General features: G+C 61.2%; 1 protein-coding gene across 1 annotated transcript in view; it reads right to left on the bottom strand.

The window, feature by feature from the left end:
• TRAPPC9 (trafficking protein particle complex subunit 9) overlaps positions 1-15,058 on the bottom strand; it is a 364,330-nt gene that overhangs the window by 85,494 nt on the left and 263,778 nt on the right. The window lies entirely within an intron of this gene.

The following is a 15,058-nucleotide window of genomic DNA, read 5'->3' on the forward strand; positions in this document are numbered from 1 at the left end:
GTCCATCGGCCCCTGCGTCCCTCTGCCCCTGCGTCCATCGGCCCCTGCGTCCATCGGCCCCTGCGTCCCTCTGCCCCTACGTCCATCGGCCCCTGCGTCCCTCTGCCCCTGCGTCCATCGGCCCCTGCATCCATCGGCCCCTGCGTCCCTCGGCCCCTGCGTCCATCGGCCCCTGCGTCCCTCTGCCCTTGCGTCCCTCTGCCCCTGCGTCCATCGGTCCCTGCGTCCCTCTGCCCCTGCGTCCCTCTGCCCCTGCATCCCTCTGCCCCTGCGTCCATCGGCCCCTGCGTCCCTCTGCCCCTGCATCCCTCTGCCCCTGCGTCCATCAGCCCCTGCGTCCCTCTGCCCCTGCATCCCTCTGCCCCTGCGTCCATCGGCCCCTGCGTCCCTCTGCCCCTGCGTCCATCGGCCCCTGCGTCCCTCTGCCCCTGCGTCCATCGGCCCCTGCGTCCATCGGCCCCTGCGTCCCTCTGCCCCTACGTCCATCGGCCCCTGCGTCCCTCTGCCCCTGCGTCCATCGGCCCCTGCATCCATCGGCCCCTGCGTCCCTCGGCCCCTGCGTCCATCGGCCCCTGCGTCCCTCTGCCCTTGCGTCCCTCTGCCCCTGCGTCCATCGGTCCCTGCGTCCTTCTGCCCCTGCGTCCCTCTGCCCCTGCATCCCTCTGCCCCTGCGTCCATCGGCCCCTGCGTCCCTCTGCCCCTGCGTCCCTCTGCCCCTGCGTCCCTCTGCCCCTACGTCCATCGGCCCCTGCGTCCCTCTGCCGCTGAGTCCATCGGCCCCTGCGTCCATCGGCCCCTGCGTCCATCGGCCCCTGCGTCCCTCTGCCCTTGCGTCCCTCTGCCCCTGCGTCCATCGGCCCCTGCGTCCCTCTGCCCCTGCGTCCCTCTGCCCCTGCGTCCCTCTGCCCCTGCGTCCCTCTGCCCCTGCGTCCCTCTGTCCCTGCGTCCCTCGGCCCCTGCGTCCCTCTGCCCCTGTGTCCATCGGCCCCTGCGTCCCTCTGCCCCTGCGTCCCTCTGCCCCTGCGTCCCTCTGCCCCTGCGTCCCTCTGTCCCTGCGTCCATCGGCCCCTGCGTCCCTCTGCCCCTGTGTCCATCGGCCCCTGCGTCCCTCTGCCCCTGCGTCCATCGGCCCCTGCGTCCCTCTGCCCCTGCGTCCATCGGCCCCTGCGTCCCTCTGCCCACAGCTGTGGGCCATTCTCACCCTCCAGGTTTCCACTCGAGTATCACGCCCTCCACACGGACCCCCGCCCTGCTGGCTGTGCCCAGCCCTCGTGGCCCTGGCTGTTTCTGGAGCACACGGGCCTCTCCCTGCCCGAGCCTGCGTGCACACTGCTGCCCGAGTTGGGAGCATCTCCTCCTGACCCTGGCACAGCTGGGCCCCTCCCTCCCTCCCTCCCCGGCGACCTGGTCTGCTGCGACACCCTCACTCTCCACCCGCCCTGCTCCCCATGGCACTGCCTGATCCATCTCCACGGTGGCATCCGTCATGAACTGCAAATATGTGTGTTTTGCCCTGAGGGCAGAGACCCTCCTGCTCTGGTCTGCCAGCCGCCCAGGCCCAGAGTGACGCCCTGCACGCCGCAGTCACATGGCAAGGGACTCGCTGGCTGAGTGACCTCGGACCTCCTCAGGTGCCCCAGGCCAGTGTCCCCTCCCCCTAAAGGCTGCCGCAGCCTCTGTGCCTGTACCTGCGTCCAGCTGCATCCCCAGGAGCCGCCGCCGCCCCTGGTCTGCAGGGGACACAGCACGCGTGCCTGGTGCCTGTGGCCCGCCTCCCCTCCTCACCGTGACATTCACGAGGGCAGGGGCTGTGTCTCACTGGTTTCTGAAACCTCGCCTCTGGCACACAACCAAGCACACAGGGACACTCAGACAGTCCAAAGGTGTTGCACAAACGGATGAAGGGAGGAGGGGAGGGAGGGGGTTTCTCCCGGCCGGCCCCCCGAAATTCTGGTTGCAACGGGAAAGGTGACCGAGAGTCAAGTAGTCAAAGGACAAAAGCGGCATTAGTATCATCACAGGCTGTGCTGGGGCCAACCCACCAGCCAGACCCCGCAGACTCCCCTGGCCTTGGGGCTACGGCCTCTGACACCCAGGAGAGCGAGGGATTGGTATTCAGGGCGCGCCAGTGCAGGACTGCAACCAGAGCCACGCAGCTCAGGAAGAAGCGCCAGCGGCACGGTGCTGACTCTCCCGCCCGCGGCCGGGGCAGGCGAGGGGCGGGCACGCCGTTCGGGGCGCAGCTGCCCGGCCGGTCGGGGACGCTGGTGTGAGCACACTGTGCAGCGAGATCCCTGTTCTAAAGTTACACTTACACTATATTTCCTGATTAGAACAAAGCACTCTGAATCTTGTACTCGGATATTAATACATCTTAACTGTGTAGCCTTCTTCTCTGTTGTATTTTAATGCCGTTTAAATAATGGTATATGCATCTGCGTAAGTCACTGTGTAATTATCGTTTTATAGACGAATACACGTAAAGACTTGTTTTATTCTCTTAATAACTATGAACACTTTCACTTCATTAAAAATTAGTCTGCAAAAATATTCTATGCTATGGCGGTCCTGTAATTTACGTTCTGTGTTTTAGACTCCCGGATATTTTTCCACTGTTAAAAAATTCACTATTGAAAACAATCCTAAGCATCGTTGTGCTTACATGCCTTGTCTGCAGCCCAGCGTAAGGCCAGCCCAGCACCTCAGACATCTCTTGACCTGTTTTCTCCATTAGCAGTTTTTCTTAACAGCAAGGGAGCCCCCAAATCTCAACGCGGGATTAAAGCCGCAATGCTCTCCACCTGCCGCACGCAGCCTCGGCCGGGGAGGCGCCCACGTGCCGGCCAGTTGTAACTGTGCAGCAGGTCCTTCCGCCTGCGAATGTGCCCGCACCCACGAGATCTTTGCTGGGGTCGGGAACCACAGACCCGAGAACGTCTGTGCAGTTCCTCACCGGAAAGTGTCCAAAAAGTAATTCAGAAACATGGCTGGTCCTCTGGCAAATCACAACAGGAATGGCAAACACTGTCCTTGGAGATAACACAGGAAAGGAGACCAGGAAACGAGGGCGTGACCCAGGGCGCCAGCGCCTGCCCTCTGCTGCGGCGGGGGCGTGGCCCTCCCCACGCTGCTGGGTGCGCAGTGGCGGCCCAGCCCCCTCACGCACGGGGCCCAGCCGGCACAGAAGCGGGGTCTCTGTGCGATGCCCACGCCAGCACGCTTTGCCGTTCTTGTTCGTACTGTTTATTGTTTGATCAAGTAAGGGCCCTGTGCCCGGCATGAGTGTGACCTACAGTGAGTGGCTGACCCACGGTGCCAACCTGGTCTCTGAGCTCCCTGGCCAGTCGTTCTCAGAAACGGGAGGACGTACACCAGGAAGATCGGGACGAGGCCGGCTCCCCAGGGAATGGACCGAGGGTGGAAGACCACTGCTGACCTGGGGGCGAGGCTGGCCACTCGATCGAGGGAAGGCCGCCTTCTTGCCTGCAAATTTTCCCCACGCTCCTTAACCTCTCTATAGCTCGGCCTCTTCTGTAAAACAAGGAAGGAGTGGCCGGGTCACTGGTCACTCTGCGAACAAGTGTAGACAATGTGTGCACCTGCACTTGGCCCCTGGAGAGTCCCTGAGGTGGACTGAAGGGACCAGACGTGAATCCAGACGGAGGAGAGGCCTGGGCCCCGGGCCACAGGTCTCCCGGGACGGAACTTCCTCAGCCTTACAAAGCACACAGTCAATGTCAGCTCTTCCAGGGGGTCCGACCAAATGGGCCCTCCCAGCACCCTTCCTCCTGGGACACACAGGTCCCCTCACCACGTGACAGCCCTCCCTCCTGAGACACACGGGTCCCCTCACCACGTGACGGCCCTCCCTCCTGAGACACACGGGTCCCCTCACCACGTGACGGCCCTCCCTCCTGAGACACACGGGTCCCCTCACCACGTGACGGCCCTCCCTCCTGAGACACACGGGTCCCCTCACCACGTGACGGCCCTTCCTCCTGAGACACACGGGTCCCCTCACCACGTGACGGCCCTCACTCCTGAGACACACGGGTCCCCTCACCACGTGACGGCCCTTCCTCCTGAGACACACGGGTCCCCTCACCACGTGACGGCCCTCACTCCTGAGACACACGGGTCCCCTCACCACGTGACGGCCCTCACTCCTGGGACACACGGGTCCCCTCACCACGTGACGGCCCTCCCTCCTGAGACACACGGGTCCCCTCACCACGTGACGGCCCTCCCTCCTGAGACACACGGGTCCCCTCACCACGTGACGGCCCTCAGTCCTGAGACACACGGGTCCCCTCACCACGTGACGGCCCTCCCTCCTGAGACACACGGGTCCCCTCACCACGTGACGGCCCTCAGTCCTGAGACACACGGGTCCCCTCACCACGTGACGGCCCTTCCTCCTGAGACACACGGGTCCCCTCACCACGTGACGGCCCTCACTCCTGAGACACACGGGTCCCCTCACCACGTGACGGCCCTCACTCCTGGGACACACGGGTCCCCTCACCACGTGACGGCCCTCCCTCCTGAGACACACGAGTCCCCTCACCACGTGACGGCCCTCCCTCCTGAGACACACGGGTCCCCTCACCACGTGACGGCCCTCAGTCCTGAGACACACGGGTCCCCTCACCACGTGACGGCCCTCCCTCCTGAGACACACGGGTCCCCTCACCACGTGACGGCCCTCAGTCCTGAGACACACGGGTCCCCTCACCATGTGACGGCCCTCCCTCCTGAGACACACGGGTCCCCTCACCACGTGACGGCCCTCAGTCCTGAGACACACGGGTCCCCTCACCACGTGACGGCCCTTCCTCCTGAGACACACGGGTCCCCTCACCACGTGACGGCCCTCACTCCTGAGACACACGGGTCCCCTCACCACGTGACGGCCCTCACTCCTGGGACACACGGGTCCCCTCACCACGTGACGGCCCTCCCTCCTGAGACACACGGGTCCCCTCACCACGTGACGGCCCTCCCTCCTGAGACACACGGGTCCCCTCACCACGTGACGGCCCTCAGTCCTGAGACACACGGGTCCCCTCACCACGTGACGGCCCTCCCTCCTGAGACACACGGGTCCCCTCACCGCGTGACAGCCCTCCCTCCTGAGACACACGGGTCCCCTCACCACGTGACGGCCCTCAGTCCTGAGACACACGGGTCCCCTCACCGTGTGACAGCCCTCACGGGGTGCGGAACCTCCGTCCCAGCTCTTCACCTACAAACTGCGGGTGACAAACCCCATTTTGTGCAGATGACCAACGGCAGACCCAGAGAGGCCAGCACTGGGCCCAGGACACAAAGAACACTCTCTGACAGTGGCTGCTGCCAGAACCCCTGACCCCATGGTGCTGAGAGGGGAGGGAGGCCCCAGAGCCAGCTCTGGAGGAGCTGCAGACCCCACGTGCGGCTCTGGTCTTGTCCAGCATGTCCTCGGCGCCCCCAACCCCTCCCCGGACAGTCTCTGCCACTGATGAGCCTGCTCCTCTTTGATGAGTCAGAGTTAAATAGAATTAATATGACGACTGAATGCCAATTTTCATGTTTAATTTTATGGCCAAATGTGACAATAATAGTCAAGAGCTGGCACTAAAAAAAGGTGCTGTGATTTTTAAAGAGTCTATTTTGGAGGAAAAAAAAAAGCACTGGTTTTTAAAATACCATATCATATGATTCAGTCTTTGAACAGCTGATAACCTCGCCGGGGAAGTCAGAATGATGGCATTTCAATACAAACCCAGGAGTCGGAGTTAGAAGGACTACCCACATATAATTAAGCTGAGTCCCCTGGGAGGTGATTGGCAGTCAGGAGGCTGGTGTTCTAAATGTACGTGGAGTGTCGTCGTGGAGTCTGGGGCTCGGCAGAAGCCCAGCCCGTTCTCTGCTGCACAACCGGCTACAGCCCCCGTGAAAGGGGAGTGGCCGGCTTCTGAGCCATCCGCTTCAAACGCAAGGGGCTGTCAGCAGGCAAGAGAGGGGAATGAACAGCGACATGTGGATCGCGCCCAGAAAGAAGATAATGTTCTGGAAAGAGGAAGGAAGGGAGGGAGGGAGGGAGGGAAAGAAATCCTTATTGTTATTTTTAATTAAAGAGAAAAGAGATACTATATCCTAAAAATCTGTGCCCTGCGCAAATACACACACCAGAGCAACGGTGGCCACCACAGGTGGCCCAGCCAGGAACGTGCCCACTGCTGTCCCCTCCATCTGCACAGCGGCCGAGGTAAGGATCACGTGCCACAGGAAATACTGTCACCTGCCCAAGGCCACGGGGGGGGCACATGGGAGACACGGGCTTCCCGGCCAGGCCTGGGGACCTGGAGCCTGTGTAGTTGCTGATGAGAGGATCCCTCGTGCTCACCTGCCACCAGGCACACACCTGGCAGGTGCTTGTCCTGTGCAGCAACAGGGACGGAGCGCTGGGTGAGGGGTCGGAGCAGCTGATAGGCAAGCCTAGGCCTGGGGGTCAGTCCCTCCTGGTCTCTGCACACGGAGTCCCTTTGCTCCAGGCATGGGCTGGACAATCCCCCGGCGGGGAGATGCTGAGACACGTGTGCCAGGTAGATCCTGGGTCCCTTTGTTGTAAAAGCCTGTGTCTAAGTCTGAAAGACCCTGCGGCCCTTACTCTGAACCTGGGGTGTCGGGCCCACCTGTATCTCCAGTTTGACTGTCAGCTGGGCAGAGGCCAAGGGCGGGGACTGGAGTGGCTGTCGGGACGGTGGCTACGAGCCGTTCAGGCAGCTTCTCAGAGGACTGTAGGGCCTGAGCCCTCTGGTGTGAAACCAGCCAGCTGCGGAGGCCTGCGAGGGGACGCAGAAGGTGCCCAGAAAGCATCTGCGTGTGCATTCGCTCACCTTATGTTTAGGGGGGCTTGTGTCACCACCGCCCCTCACAGAGGGGTGGACTAAGGGAACACAGCCCGCTGCAGTCCCAGGTAGGAAGGGCCCGACTATCAGGCAGTCCGGTGTGCTCAGGGGCCCCTCAGCAAGGAGGCCGGCCGCACCCTCCCCGGGCCTCCAGACCCAGCCAGATGCGGCCTCGCTTCCCAAGCCCGAGTGTTCACTTGGCACCCGACTTCCTCACCCCCCACCCTCGGCGGCCCCCGGGGTCTGTGCCCGTGTCCCCAAGGACGGCCGAGTGGCCACTGCATCTCAGAAGCAGGCCTCGTCCCTGACGCTGTAAGAGGCGCCGAGTCCTGGTCTGGCACGCACAGCCTCTGAAACGGCCCCTTCAATGCTGACACCTCTCGTGTAAAGTCCATGCCCACTTTTTCTGTGTTTGAAAGAAGAATAAATGCCATTTCTCAAGGCCAGAGATGGCGGCCCTGTGACAGAGCAGACAGTTCTGCAGTCGGGACATCAGAGCGACTCCTGTCCCAGCCAACGTGTGCGTGGAGCCCAACCTCCACCCTGCATTCTGCACACGAGCACTTCCTGTAGGGCCTGAGGCACGTCACTCAGCACAGAGAACATGCTTAACAGAGCGAGCTCCACCGTAATCTCATCGGGCTGCCAGTGCCCGCCCCCCAAACCACGGGAAGAGGGGTGCGGGCTGGGTCCCTACTTCCTGGGGTCACTGCTAATGGGTTTCTCTCCACCAGGCCTCCCACGGGACCAGCTTCTCCATCGTAACAGGGCCAGCTGGGTTCATGCGTCTCCCAGTCCAGCTAAGGCAGGACAAACCAGAGCCCGATGCCTCCCTCCTGCGGCCTCTACAGTGGGACGGGGACAGGCAGGACTCCAGGTCGGCAGACGGGAGTTCAAGCCCCGATTCCACCCCTGACTGGGTGTGTGCATCCGGGGGAGACTGCCTGACAGTGGGGTCTCACCTGAGATTGTGTACACCAGCGGCTTTCACACTTGGGGATCGGTGAAAACAGAAGTATTTTGGGGACTGCTAAGGCAGAAATCACCCTGAGCATAAGCGAACTCAACAAAGATCACTGGGCCTATAGTCTTCAGACAACATCAGGGACGGGCACCACATTTCCAGGGAGCTGGTCCACAGACCGGCCACTGAAAACACTGGTGTAGACAGAGGCATGGGCTCTGCAGCTGCACAGACCTGGATCCTCATCCATTCTGTCACCAGGAGCTGAGGGCCAGAGGCAAGTGATCTGGGTGTCTCCAGGCCTCCGTTTCTTATCTGCACAGTGGGTTCCCTACATTGCAGGTTTGGTCAGGATAGCGGAGAAATTATTTAAACCACTTGGCACATAATTGGTGCTCAAATAAAATTGCAGTGTACTTTTTCTGGGTAAGGAAAACAGGCTGGAACGGACGGAGGCGACAGGTGCACCACTGTGAGTAGACTGGGAAATCACAGGGTTGTATGCAGTAGACGGGCAAATTGTACCGTGTGTGAGTCCCGTCTCAATAAAGCTATTGTCAAAAATTATAGCTATGAAAAGAGAGCTATCACAGGAAAGATCAAACGAGAGAGCTTTCACGGAGATGTTGTGAGGTATAAAGTGCCACATCAATGCTACATGTTTTATTAATTCTTGTCACTTACTGTCCTGTGTCCCTAAACACTTCACCAAGATGACTGGGGAAGCAGCGGGCCTCCCGCTCTGCCCTTGGCCCTGAGTTGGGCAGCGTCACTGCGTTCCCACGGCCCTGGCACAGGACAGGCACGGCAAGCCAGGACAGTGGCCTCCCAATAGCCTCTTCAGGCAGGAGCCTCATCTCCACTCCCCCTTCCTGCCTTTCACAGCCCCGCCCACGGCCCCGCCCACAGCCCCCCAGGCCAGGCCAGGGCGGCCAGCGGAGGGCCCTTCCTGTGTTGGACGTCAGAGATCATCTCAGCATTTCCCCCAACGGGCCCATCTCTGAGGATGGGTTTGGGGTTCTTCCCCAAGCTGCTCACTCACTGTTCTGCGGAAGTTCACACGGAGGTTAAAACGCTGGTCAGATTCTTGACTGGTTTTCTGCAGAGCAGGGACAGCTAACGCTGCCTGTGCATTGGGGACAGGCAGGACGGGCAGGGCGAGGGGGCCGTCCCAGGACGAGCATGTCACTGCTGAGAGCCAAATGTGGTGGAGCGGACAGCGACCACAGACCCTGCATGTCGCTCAGGCTGGACAGAGGGGGCTGGAACGGGGCACAGCTGGGCAGGCAAGCAGGGCCTCACCACGTGTGCCCACGTCTTCCTCCTCGGCTGCTGCCCAGCCGACAGTCACAGCGCTGGGCGAGGACCACGCTGGAAGGGCTGTCAAAGGCCAGTGTTAAGAAGAGACTCAAATAGGCAGCACAGAAAAGGACGGACAGGAGGAGGCAGAGGAAAAGGAGACCAGCCGGAGGGGATAACCCATGCTGAGACCTTGGAACTCTCACAGGGAACCCTCAGAGTGGGGTCTGCCACCTTCACAGAGCAGGTGAGGCAACCGAGGTGACCAGCAAGGGCCGGGCCCACCGCCTTCCACAGAGCGTGCAGGAGGGGGGTGGGGCGGCGGTGGGGGGCTGGGCCGGACTGTCCGCAGGCCCAGAGAGAGGAAGAGGAGGAGGGAAGATCATGGGCACATCCCTGGCAGATTCTTCCCCAGTTTGTTACTGTAGAAAGAACGCAGGAGAAATGGACTGGACGTCTGGACTTCAGACAGACCGGGGCAGCTCCCTCCTCGAGCTCACCAGAAGCAGAGGGTCCCTGCAGACAAGTCCCCCTGAAACAGCTCCGTGGACAGCCAGCGGCACGCCCCGCGGAGCCAATGCACCGCCAGTTTCCACAATAGGCAAAAACACACAGGTGACGTGGAAGGATAGCAGGGCCACCAGGTTCTCCATGAAAACAGTTCCCGGTACATAAACGTCCCGGTAAGCGGAGCTGAACTGGGGAGCGGCCCCTCACGGAGCACGTTCTTGCAGGCCAGGCTCTTGCGGCCTTGTGCAGTCCTCAGAACCACCAGGCCCTACGTTATCACCGTCAACATCTTAATCCCAGAGTAGGGAACTGGCCCAGGTGGCACAGTGGTGTGCGGCCCCCAGGGGCGGAGGGGCGGAGGGGTGCAGGGTGGAGGGGCACAGGGGTGCAGGGGCGGAGCGGCGCAGGGACGGAGGGGCGGAGGGGTGCAGGGGCGGTGGGGCAGAGCGGCGCAGGGACGCAGGGGCAAAGGGGCGGAGGGGCGGAGGGGTGCAGGGGCGGAGGGGCAGAGCGGCGCAGGGATGCAGGGGCGGAGGGACGCAGGGGCGCAGGGGCGGAGGGGTGCAGGGGCGCAGGGGCGGAGGGGTGCAGGGCGGAGGAGCAGAGCGGCGCAGGGGCGCAGGGGCGCAGGGGTGCAGGGGCGGAGGGGCAGAGCGGCGCAGGGATGCAGGGGCGGAGGGACGCAGGGGCGCAGGGACGCAGGGGCAGAGGGTGCAGGGCGGAGGGGCGCAGGGGCGGAGGGACGCAGGGGCGGAGGGACGCAGGGGCGCAGGGACGCAGGGGCGGAAGGGCGCAGGGACGCAGGGGCAGAAGGGCGCAGGGGCGCAGGGGCGGAGGGACGCAGGGGCGCAGGGGTGGAGGGGCGCAGGGGTGGAGGGGCGCAGGGGCAGAAGGGCGCAGGGACGCAGGGGCGGAGGGACGCAGGGGCAGAAGGGCGCAGGGACGCAGGGGCGGACGTGGCACGAAGCCTCTGCGTGTCCCGGTGGTGTCAAGGAAAACCAAACGGGTCTGCGCCGCCTCAGCCAGACTCCGTTCTCTGGCCAGAAGCCCAAGTTCAACGTGTAGCTTTCCGGTAGCTGTGACCTGGGAGCGTGTTCTGGACAATGACCATGGGCTTGTCCTCTGTGAGGTGAGCGCGTCACCCACTGAAGAAGAGGTGACCTGTGGGTCAGCTAGGATGGTGGGCCTTCAAGAAGACTGCCTTTTGGACGTTCTCGTTCTTTTACTGCTGTCTTTACTGCAGCTGCTCCTGCCCTCTGGCACCTTCAACTCTGCATCCCCAGCCAGGCACATGCTGCCTCCAGCCGGCACCCTCCTGCCTCTGCCCCATTGCCCGGCATGACCCCGAGCCCTCCTTCCCGTTGCCCTCCTAAGACCTGTGGAGCCCGAGCGTGGGCATGGTGACCCCTGGTTTGGCAGGTATGGAACCCCCACGCTCCTAAGGAACTGCTAGACTAGTGAAGGGTGTGGCCAGGGAGGCAGAGGTCCGGGCGCCAGGATCCCATAATTAGGAGTCAGCAGGATGCTGGGGCGGCTGGGGGGGACGGGAGGAAGAGCAGACCGAGCCCAGCCTGATCTAGGCCAGGGCTGACCACGTGCCCGCACTGCCCGCCACCCTGTGCATCGGAGGGGGAGGCTGGCCTGGGACAGGGTGGGGCCCGGAGGCCTTGTGGCAGCACGCAGGCACACAACCACAGAAGGTCTCAGCAGGGGAGTCCGCGTTAGTCTCTGCAGGTGGGGTTTCAAGGACTGCGCTGGCCAAGGTGCTGAACCCATGGAGCCCTGCAAGGCACTGGGGAGGAGGGCGTGGCGACGACCCAGAACAATCCCGGAGACCCGAACTGGGTGGGGGGGAGGAGAGGCAGGGTGAAAAGTGGGGGCTCCTCCACAGGTCAAGGCCTTGGCCTTCACTGCAGGGGAACCCAAGCTGGTACTCGTTATTTCTGAAGTCAGCTATTCTGACGAAGCTCTTGATAGGTCTGCACCCGTTATCAAGACGGCAGCAACACACCAGCCTCCACCCACAACCCGACACCCACTCGGGGGCTCGGGTGGGCGTCCTGCACTCGTCCCAGCCCCGCCGAGCTGCACAAGCCTCTGTGACCTGGACTGTGCCGCTGGCACCGCTAAAACGTTATGGTCAGTTCGCCCACGCCTTGTCCATCTAGAACGCAAGTCTCAGGACTCTGTGCGGCTGGTCCCGGGTCGTAGCACCCACCTCCGCCAGCTGAGCTCCCCTCTCGCCGCCCGGTGCTGCTTCCTCCGCCACGGCGTACGGAAGAGATCAGCACTGCGGGCACATCTCTCCCCAGAGGACCCCGAGTTCAGTCTCCACCTTCCTAGCACGGGCATGCTGTCAGGCACATAGTAGGTGCTACAGAAAATACTGGTTGAGCTGAGAAGCCTTTCATGTGGCTGAAGCCTCCCCCTCCCCAGGGAGAACTACTCAGTGCAGAGCTGATTGGTTTTAAGGCCATGAAGTGCCCCGTTCTGCTAACAAAATGCCTCAATCATACCAAGTCAGTTGCCGTTAGTAAAGAAGTGCTATTACACCTAATTACACATTCCATCGATTCTGAATTAAAACTCGTATTGCCTAAATTAAATGAGAAAAGCAACAAGAATAGGAAGTGCCCAGCTGTCCCTTCCAAACAATCGAAAGGTGTGTGCTGAGCCGGGGGAGGGGCACTGCTTCTCCCTGGAGCCCCCACCCCCACCCGGAGCTCAGGGCTGTGAGACACAGAAACCTGCATGTGCTTCCACGTCTGTGTCCCCGGGGGCAACTGACTGGCCTCGTGGAGTCTTTTCCTGCTTTAAAAAGTAAGGACAACCTCAGAGTGTAGTCCTGAGGGTGAAGGTGCCACAGGCCACGTGCTGAGCCCCCAGCACGCACGGGAACAGCAGCAGAGCTGTCCTCACTTCCCGCCACCTACAGAGGACACCCTGCACCTGACCTGGACACAGGCAATACGAACCCCCAAGAAGGTCCCGGAGCTCCCCACGGCCTGGGCCCCTGCACCTCTGGGCCTCGCCTGCGGGACTCACCCACACGCCGCCCTGACCACCCAGCACAGCAAAGACCTGGAGAACTGGACAGAGGTGTGAACCCTGTGCACACGTATCTCAGCCTGAGCCCGACCGGCCAGGGTGGGATAGACCCCAGGTGCGCTGCGGCCAGCCTGTGCCTGCTCACGGGAGCCGACTGCTGTCACTTCCCCTCACTGCCGCAGGCTGTGATGTCACACCGGTAACCTGAAAGCACCTACAGGGGAAGCACTTGCACTACAGAGACTGGCAGATGCTACCCTCCGAGGCTGGTGGTCAACGACTTACTAGGTCACCATCGGACAGACCGAACCAGTGGAGCGGAGGCGTGGGGACCTGGGCTAGAGGGACCGGCGGCCTCGCTTCCACCGAGGAAGGAGGCAGAATTCACGATCAGAGCAAACTGGACGGCCGCCTGCTCAGAGCAAACTGGACAGCCGCCTGCTCAGAGCAAATGGGACGGCCGCCTGCTCAGAGCAAACGGGACGGCCGCCTGCCAAGATGAGCCCCCCCCCCCGTGTTCTCCAGAGGCTTGTAAAAAATAACGCTTCGAGTCAGAGTCCCAAAGAGGAACACTCCCACTGTCCAGCCACACTGTAAAATACCTGCGTGGAAAAAAACCCAGGAAAATGTGACCAAGATTCAACAACCAGGGGTGCCAACCTCAAGATTGCCCAACACTGCAAGTACCAGACAGAGGCTCTAAGTTAAGGCAGTTGCTGTAACCAGGCTCCCAAGGATTAAACAAACTAAGAAAAATAGAATGTGAAGAGAACAAAAAACAGGAATATACAGCAGAAAATATTTAAAAAGGCAAAAAAGAAACTTTATAACTTAAAAATACAATAAAATTTTGAAAAGAAACTCTCGCTGGATGTCTTCATGGTACAATGGTAGTAACACAGGCCACCGAGTGAAACTGAAGACAGAAAAAAATCACAGAAAAAAATATATGTTGATAAACAAGACCTCATCTAAATTAAATTTATTTATTTATTTATTCATTTTAGAGAGGAGAGAGAGAGACGGAGAGGGAGAGAGAGAGGAGAGAGAGACAGAGAGGGAGAGAGAGAGGAGAGAGAGACAGAGAGAGAAGGTGGGGAGGAGCTGGAAGCATCAACTCCCATATGTGCCTTGACCAGGCAAGCCTAGGGTTTCGAACTGGGACTTCATCTAAATTAAAGACTTTTGATCTTCAAAAGCGAATCGCAGAGAAAGGGCTTCATGACACACAGATCGGAAGATGGGCGGCCAGACTGCATCAAGAACTCTCAAAACTTGGGGAGGGCACCCGCCACCCAGCGCACTTCACAAGAGAAAGTGTGTGGCGGGGCCTCGGCTGTCCCCTGGGAAACGCAAGTCCAAATCCCCGTGAGCAATGGCCCCACGAGCACGGCTACAGGGACAACACCGGCCTCAGAGCACCGGCCCTGACCTGGAGGAACTGGGACCCTCCCGCAGTGCTGACAGGATGTAAGGCCGCCCGCCGGGAAAGAGCTCCGCCAGGTCTCGGACAGTCAACACCGACCTATCCTGTGTGCCAACAATCCCGCCGCTCGGTGCTGACCGCGAGAAACGTGTCCACACAAAGACCTGCTCGTGAGCGGTCAGAGCAGCTCCCCTTGGAAGAGCCAGAAAGGAGAAACCACCGGAAGGCCGGTCAGCGGGGGATGGACGAACAAACAGCTCCGTAACCTGACGAGGAAACCTCGTCTGTAATAAAAGGGGTGAACGACGGCTGCGTGTTAGCAACCTGGGTGGACCCCAACGTTTCTACGCGGGAGAGAGAGGCCGAGCCAAGGTGAGGGCGCACGGTGTGGAAGGGTTCCTTCCCGGGGTCCCCCCGGCCACGACTCTCAGACCGCACACCACGACCAGGTGCAGCTACTTATTTCACCGGGGCACGTCCGGCGTGTGTGTTGCAGCCTGGAGCTCACATCCTGAGCCACCTGAGAGTGTGGCTTCCACATTCAGCAGCACCTGGGTTCAGTCCTGGTCTGGTAAGTGACCCCACTTTCCCTGTGTGATAAATGGAAATACAACCCCCCGCAACGACCCACCACCCTCGGGGCACGGAGAAGACCTAGTGACTTCAGGTACCGGCTGCTGTGGGGTTGGCGGGCTGTGCGTCACGACCGTTTGTGCCTCGACAGCGTTCAGGCTTAACCACCTGACACATCTGCACCGGCACGGCACTGTCCCCGCCCCCACGGCACACAGGCCACTATTTCCCGTTCATGTGCGATGACACCGAGCCTCCTCTGAGCCCCACCCCCAGGGGCTCCTGTGGCTCTGTGTCCTGCTCCTGGGGCACTGTCCCCTCTCCAGGGCCCTGAGTGCTCCCTGC

This window comes from Saccopteryx leptura, chromosome 3 (assembly GCF_036850995.1).
Source record: "Saccopteryx leptura isolate mSacLep1 chromosome 3, mSacLep1_pri_phased_curated, whole genome shotgun sequence".
NCBI lineage: Eukaryota > Metazoa > Chordata > Mammalia > Chiroptera > Emballonuridae > Saccopteryx > Saccopteryx leptura.